The sequence below is a fragment of the Theropithecus gelada genome, chromosome 3 (assembly GCF_003255815.1).
Source record: "Theropithecus gelada isolate Dixy chromosome 3, Tgel_1.0, whole genome shotgun sequence".
Classification (NCBI taxonomy): Eukaryota; Metazoa; Chordata; class Mammalia; order Primates; family Cercopithecidae; genus Theropithecus; species Theropithecus gelada.
Genome location: NC_037670.1, coordinates 153,497,716 through 153,505,609, shown reverse-complemented (window position 1 = coordinate 153,505,609; position 7,894 = coordinate 153,497,716). Strand labels below are relative to the sequence as shown.

General features: G+C 43.1%; 1 pseudogene; it reads left to right on the top strand.

Moving 5' to 3' along the window:
* Positions 1–7,266: 7,266 nt before the first annotated feature.
* On the top strand, positions 7,267–7,584 carry LOC112621140 (annotated as a pseudogene).
* Positions 7,585–7,894: the final 310 nt, after the last annotated feature.

Sequence of the window (7,894 nt, the reverse complement as noted above, 5' to 3'; positions counted from 1 at the left end):
ACCATTAAGTTTCCTGGCTATTTATTCATTTATTTTGAGATGGAGTCTTGCTCTGTTGCCCAGGCTGGAGTGCAGTGATGCGATCTCAGTTCACTGCATGCTCCCCCTCCTAGGTTCACGCCATTCTCCTGCCTCAGCCTCCCAAGTAGCTGAGACTTACAGGTGCCTGCCACCACACCCGCCTACCTTTTTTGTATTTTTAGTAGAGACGGGGTTTCACCATGTTAGCCAGGATGATCTTGATCTCCTGACCTCGTGATCTGCCCACCTTGGCCTCCCAAAGTGCTGGGATTACAGGCGTGAGCTGCTGCTCCTGGCCTTTCCTGGCTATTTATCATATAAGATCATTGGTTTCCAGTATCACTTTAAGTTGCTCCCCTACCTTTTTGGGCAGGTATATAATATCACTATGAGCAGAATCACCCCTTCCACCAAATACGTAACCCCAGTGTGATAGTATTTGGAGATGGGCCTTTGGGAGAAAAGTGGGTTTAGATGAGGTCATGAGGGTAGGGCCCTTATGATGGAATTAGTGTCTTTATAAGAAGAGGCTGGTGCAATGGCTCATGCCTGTAATCCCAGCAATTTGGGAGGCTGAGACAGGAGGATCACTTGAGGCCAGGAATTCAAGACCAGCCTGGGTAACATGGCGAGACCCTATCTCTGCAAAAAGTAAAATAAAAAATTAGTTGGGTGTGGTGGCACGTGTCTGTAGTCCTAGTTACTCAGGAGGCTGAGGTGGGGGGATCACTTGAGCCCAGGATTCGAGGCTGCAGTGAGCTATGATTGTGCTGCTGCGCTCCAGCTTGGGCAACAGTGAAACCCTATAGTAGGCCAGGAGTTCGAGACCAGCCTGGGCAACATGGTAAAACCCTGTCTCTACTACAAAAACTAGCCAGGTGTGGTGGCTCACACCTGTAGTCCCAGCTACTCCAGAGGCTGAAGCACAAGAATTGCTTGAACCCAGGAGGCAGAGGTTGCAGTGAGCCAAGATCACACCACTGCACTCCAGCCTGAGTGTCTAAAAAAAAAAAAAAAATCAAATCTTAAAAAAAATGCAGAAAATGCAAGTATTTCTGGGAGGGATACTCAGCCCAATATCTGCACTTCAAACCTTAGAAGCTAAACATTTATCAAGACATGATTCTGTACACCCTCCATTCAAGCCACCAGAAATCTGAGACAGAATCTCATGTGTCTGAGACTCGACCACTCTGATTTTGAGGTGAAATTATTTCAAATGCTTAAATGGGTAGCACTGCTTGTCTGTTATTTTTTCAAGCCCAGCACCTATTCCCCGTTCTGGTACCAGCACGGTAGATTTCCTTTGGGAAGCAACTCCACCTTCTGTCTCAGGCTCAGTGCGCATGGGAGAGATCTACCCTTAGGCCTGGCAGGTGGAGCCCTGGACTCTGTTCTGGTCAATCAGAGCCCAGGGATGGTTATGTGCTCTAACTTGGTCCAATCAGAATGAAGCCTAGAATTTAGTTGGGGAGTGGGACCATTACTGAAAGAGATTCCCCCTCTCTTTTGCTGGGACCCCCTGGGATTACAGATGACCTACAGCCACTGGGGGCTACCCCAGGGCTCCCGAGAGAAAAGGTAACACTGAGGAAAGGCAGAGCTGAGACAGGGTTAAACCAAGTCCCAGTGACATAGTTTGAGTCACAAGATCAGTGGTGCCCGAAACAAGCCCTAACCTTAGACTTCTCAGTTACGTGAAGCAGTGAAATTGTGTGGTTGTTGTTTGTTGGTTTGGTGCTTTGTTTCGTTTTGTCTAAGTCAGATAAAAATGGATTTTCAGTTACCTTGGAACTGAAAATCTACTGACTGGCATGCCATCCCACCAGCTTGTGTGCTGTGCACATTAACAAGACTCACCTTTTCTTAGGATTCATCCTATATGCAAGATCACCAGGATGTAGCCAGATCCAGGACGCCTGTTTTTATAGTTTAGCTACAGACTTTTTCTTCACCTCTAGCAATTGCCTATGCCCTCCTTTCAGCGGCCCCAGCAGGGAGAAGCACAGCGGGACTCCTTGAAAGGCAGATCCAGAAGGCTGGTTATGTGGACAGCTCACCACAGTTAACTGGGGTAACCACAGTTGGCCTGGGCAGTCCTGAAGCAGATGACCCACCCCCATACTGTGGGCAGCTCTTCCTGCAGTGCTTAACTCCAGAAAAAACCCTCCACCAGTTCCTTACTAAGGTGGTAAACAACCCTAAGAAATCTGGCTCTCTAAGCTTGGGACAGCCAAGAAATGAGTCAGCCTTCTGGAGAAACCCCCCTTGCCACAGCCTGTGCTTCCCCATCTCTGCCAGGGCTCCAGCCCCAGCCCCCACGTCAGTAAAGCCTATGCATTTCTTTCAAGAGCATGATAAAACCTCATATCTGAAAAGCACTGAAGTGCTGTACCTCTTTCAAAGTACTTGTGCATTCATTATCTCATTAGGATACCAGATTTGCTATTTTTTTCTTCAGATTCTTTTTTTTTTTTTAAACTCAAATCCAGCAGAGAAGTTTTTTCATGTGGTTCTCAATGAGACTTGAGAAGAGAAAATCAGAATTCAATCCAAGAGCGCAGCTTTTCTAGAGGCACAAATATAATCCTTCTCTCTCATGCCAAAAATAACAAGGGGGCAGAGGCTAGATTCTAGAGGAAAGAACATTGAGTATGAACTGAAACCTTTCTAGTTACAGATCTGCCACTAAGTAGCTGTGTGACTTGGACAAGCCCCTTAATCTCTCTGCACTTCAGTTTTCTCCTTTGTAAAATGGCAGCATTGAGGCTTCCTGGGAACATTGGCCTTGATATTTTCTAAAGATCTTAGAAGCTCTGAGGTTTTATGGCTCGGAGAATTGTAGAATCTGAAGAGACTGATTTATAAGCAAGTTGGCACGTTTTTCAAGCCCGATCATTCTTTTGGTGTGTGCCCCTGGCCAGGCTGTCAGGAGCCATAGCACATTCAGATGTAGACTGAGCATGGCCCACTTCCCAAAGACCCCAAGGCCCTCCTTAGGCCCACCTCTGATGGTAGTGGTTGGTTGGTGGTAGTTAGTTGGCTAAATGAAGGGTGAGATCCTGACCACTCACAAAATGCTGAACTCTTGATAGATTAGGAAGCTCTGCTATCTGTAGGATGAGGCACAGCAGATGATGTGGTTTGGCTGTGTTCCCACCCAAATGTCATCTTGAATTCCCATGTGTTGTGGGAGGGACCTGGTGGGAGATAATTGAATCATGAGGACAGGTCTTTCCCATGCTGTTCTCATGATAGTGAATAAGTCTCATGAGATCTGATGGTTTTAAAAACAGGAGTTTCCCTGCACAAGCTCTCTCTGTGCCTGCTGCCATCCATGTAAGATGTGACTTGCTCCTCCTTGCCTTCTGCCATGATTGTGAGGTCTCCCGAGCCATGTGGAACTGTAAGTCCATCAAACCTCTTTCTTTTGTAAATTAGCCAGTCTCAGGTATGTCTTTATCAGCAGTGTGAAAACAGACTAACACAACAGACGTCAGATTCGTTCTTGGAATGGAAGATAAGTGAACTCTAGTGTTTATTGAAGACAGGGCCTATGTAGGGATTGGCAGGCTGGAGTGGTAGGCCCTACTTAGCAGTACAGAGACTGGTCCAAGGCACTTTTCTTGATGAGTTCAACCTTCTTTTGCAACCCTTTCTTCTGGCAAGTGCTTTCTGCCCAGTGGGGAGGTGAAAGGGTCCCTCACCTTCAGGAATCCCTTCTGTGTGACTATAGCCTCCAATAAATCCTGACTCTTGTTTCCATTTCCAATGACTACTTTAAGAAATTAGGATGTCAGTGGTTCATCTTGTCTCATGCAAACCTGAATTATGTATTCTTTAAGAACAGTGACTATGATCCATCAGACTGTCTTCCACCTGTCACTCAGCATGACTTTGGCTCTGAACTCTCCACCAACTTTTTCCTTCCCTGCAACATATACATTCAAAATTAAAATAACCCATTATCACCACCACTAACAACCTGCTCTCAACCATCCCACTATAGATCATATCCTCCCAGGAAGTTTTTCTTTGTTCCTAAATTAATTCAAACTAATGTGCTGATGGCTGCTCAGGCTCGTTACTTGTCTACCTGCCCTACCACCACTCCAAATATGTATTTCCATTTTAACAGGAGACATTGGATCCAATTTGTCAAAAACTATCTCATTAAAGGAACAAACTTGTTTCAGCATCAGACCTATGATGTGAAATTTTTGTCTTAATCCCTCAAAGTACTGAGAGAAGATTGGAACTAGTGAAATCAGAGCTATTAGGGAGGCACCCTGGCCAATCAGATCTTCCTCTGAGCCAGCAGTGCCATCCTATTTATACCTGCAGTTTTAGCATTCAGAACAAAATCTTACTACACAAAGAAATTTATAGATTTAATGCAATTCCTATCAAAATACCAATGACATTCTTCATAGAAATGGAAAAAAGAAATCTTAAAATGTATATGGAACCACAAGAGACCCCAAATAGTCAAAGCAATCTTGAGCAAAAACAGAGCTGGAGGCATCACACTACCAGACTTTAAAATATCCTACAAAGCTGTAGTAAGCAAAACAGCATGGCACTGGCATAAAAGCAGACACATAGAACACTGGAACAATAGAGAACCCAGAAATTAATCCATGTATCTACAGCCAACTGATTTTTGACAAAGGTGCCAAGAACCCTCACTGGCACCCTCAAGGGTGCCAAGAACTCTTATTGATAGTCTCTTCAATAAATGGTTGAGGGAAAACTGGATATTCATATGCAAAAGCATGAAACTAGATTCCTGACTCTCATCCTATACAAAAATCAACTTAAAGTGGATCAAAGACCTAAATGTAAGACCCAACACTATAGAACTACTAGAAGAAAACATGGGGAAATGCCTCAGGAGATGGGTCTGAGAAAAGGTTTTATAAGACTTCAAAAGCATAGGCAACAAAAGTAACAATAAACAAATGGGATTATATCAAACTAAAAAACTTCTACACAGCAAAGGGAACAATCAATAGAGTGAAAATACAATCAACAGAATGAGAGAAAATATTTGTAAACTATTCATCCAACAAGGGATTATTATCTAGAATATACAAGGAATTCAAACACCTCAACAGCAAAAAAGCAAACAATTCAATTTAAAAATGGGCAAGTGGGCTAGCACTTTGGGAGGCCAAGGCAGACAGATCATTTGAGGTCAGGAGGGTGGATCACTTGAGGTCAGGAGTTGGATCACTTGAGGTCAGGAGCCTGGCCAACATGGTGAAACCCCCTCTCTACCAAAAATATAAAAAATATATAAAATATAAAAAATTAGCCAGGTGTGGTGGCACGTGGGTGTAATCCCAGCTACTCAGCTACTCAGGAGGCTGAGGCAGGAGAATCGCTTCAACCTGGGAGGCAGAGGTTGTAGTGAGCCATGATCATGCCACTGTACTCCAGCCTGGGTGACAGAGCAAGACTTGGTCTCAAAAAAAAAAAAAAAAAAAAAAAAAAAAGGCAAAGGATCTGCACAGATATTTCTCAAAAGAAGACGTACAAATGGATGGTCGAATATACAAGATAATGCTCAACATTGCTAATCATCAGGGAAACGCAAATCAAACCCACCATGAAGTATCATCTCACTCCGGTTAGGATGCTATTATCAGAAACACACAAAAAAATAACAAATGCTGGCGAGGATGTGGAAAAACGGAACTCTTATCCACTGTTGGTGGGAATGTAAACTAGTACAGCCACTATGGAGAAGAGTTGGAGGTTCCTCAAAAAACTACAAATAGAACTACCATATGATACAGCAATCCCACTACTGGGCATTTATTCAAAGGGAAAGAAATCAGTGTATCAAAGAGACATCTGTGCCCCTATGTTTATTGCATCCCTATTCACGATAGCCAAAATATAGACTCAGCCTAGGTGTTCAAGAACAGATGAATGGATAAAGAGAACGTGGTATGCATACACAATAGAACGCTATTTGGCTACTAAAAAAAGAATGAAATCCAGTTATTTGAAGTAATATGGATAGAACTGAAGCACGTTGTGTTAAGTGAATTAAGCCAGGAACAGAAAGTTAAATACTGCATGTTCTCACTCCTATGTGGAAGCTAAGAAAAGTTGATTTCATAAAAGTAAAAAGTAAAACAGGATACTAGAGGCTGGAAGGGCAGAGGGAAGTGGGAGATAGATGTTCATTAAATGATACAAAATTACAGCTAGATAGAAGGAATAAGTTCTAGTGTTCTATACAAGCAGTCCCCAACCTTTTTGGCACCAGGGACCAGGTTCAAGGAAGACAATTTTTCCACAGACCAGGGAGTAAGGAATGGTTTCAGGATGATTCAAGTGCATTACATTTATTGCGCACTTTATTGCTATTATTATTGCATCATAATATTAATATGTAATGAAATAATCATACAACTCACCAAAATGTAGAATCAGTGGGAGCCCTAAGTTTGTTTTCCTGCAACGAGATGGTCCCATCTGGGGGTGATGGGAGACAGTGACAGATCATCAGGCATTAGACTGTCATAAGGAGCCTGGCATGTGCAGTTCACAATAGGGTTTGCGCTCCTGTGAGAATCTAATGCTGCCACTGCTCTGACAGCAGGCAGAGCTCAGGTGGTAATGTGAGCAACGGGGAGCAGCTGTAAATACAGATAAAGCTTCTGTAGCCTGTTTCTCACCTCCTGCTGCGTGGCCCAGGTCCTAACAGGCCACAGACCGTTACGCGACCATGGCTTAGGGGTTGGGGACTCCTGTTCTATACCACTGTAGGATGACTGGATGTAGCAATAATATATTATATAGTTTTAAATAGCTAAAACAAACCAGGTACAGTGGCTCATGCCTGTAATCCCAGGACTTTGGGAGGCTGAGGCAGGCGGATCACTTTAGGTCAGGAGTTCGAGATCAGCCTGGCCAACATGGTGAACCCCATCTCTACTGAAAATACAAAACTTAGCTGGGCGGAGTGACATGCACCTGTAATCCCAGCTACTAGGGAGGCTGAGGCAGGAGGATCGCTTGAACCTGGGAGGCAGAGGTTGTAGTGAGCCGAGATTGTGCCTGGCAACAGAGCAAGACTCCATCTCAAAAAAAAAAAAAAAGAAACAAAACAGTAGCTAAAAAATAGATATAGAATGTTCTCCACACAAAGAAATGATAAATGAAAGAGCGGGACATCTGGTTTCTGAGGGGGAACCTTCACAGTGTCAGTGACAAAAGAGAGAATTAAATATGAGTGATGTTGAGAAAAGCAAAAATATTTGTGTTCAGAAGTGTGCCCAGTGCCACACCATGGAAAAGGGAGGCAAGCACAAGACTGAGCCTAATCTCCACGGTCTCTTTGGGTGGAAGACAGATCAGGCCATTGGATTCTGCTACAGAGACACCAGTAAGAACAAAGGCATCACCTGAGGAGAGGACACACTGATAGAGTATTTGGAGAATCCAAAGAATTACATCCCTGGAACAAAAATGATCTTTGGTGGCATTAAGAAGAAGGGAGAAAGGGCGGACTTGATAGCTTATCTGAAAAAAGCTACTCATGAGTAATAATTGGCCACTGCGTTGTTTATTACAAAAGAGAAATATCTCATGAATTTTTTATGTGTATCATAATTTAATAGATTTCATACACCAGAATTAAAAAACAGAGAGAAATGATAAATGTTTGAGATGATGGATATGCTAATTACCCTTATCTAATCACTATATAGTGTATGTATCAAAACATCGCTATGTACCCCATGAATATATATAGTTATTATATGTCAATTAAAAAAAAGAACAAAATGTCACATTGCATTTGCCAGCCCCTCAGCTTTCATAATGTTATTTTGTTGTTTTGTTTCTGGGATCTTCT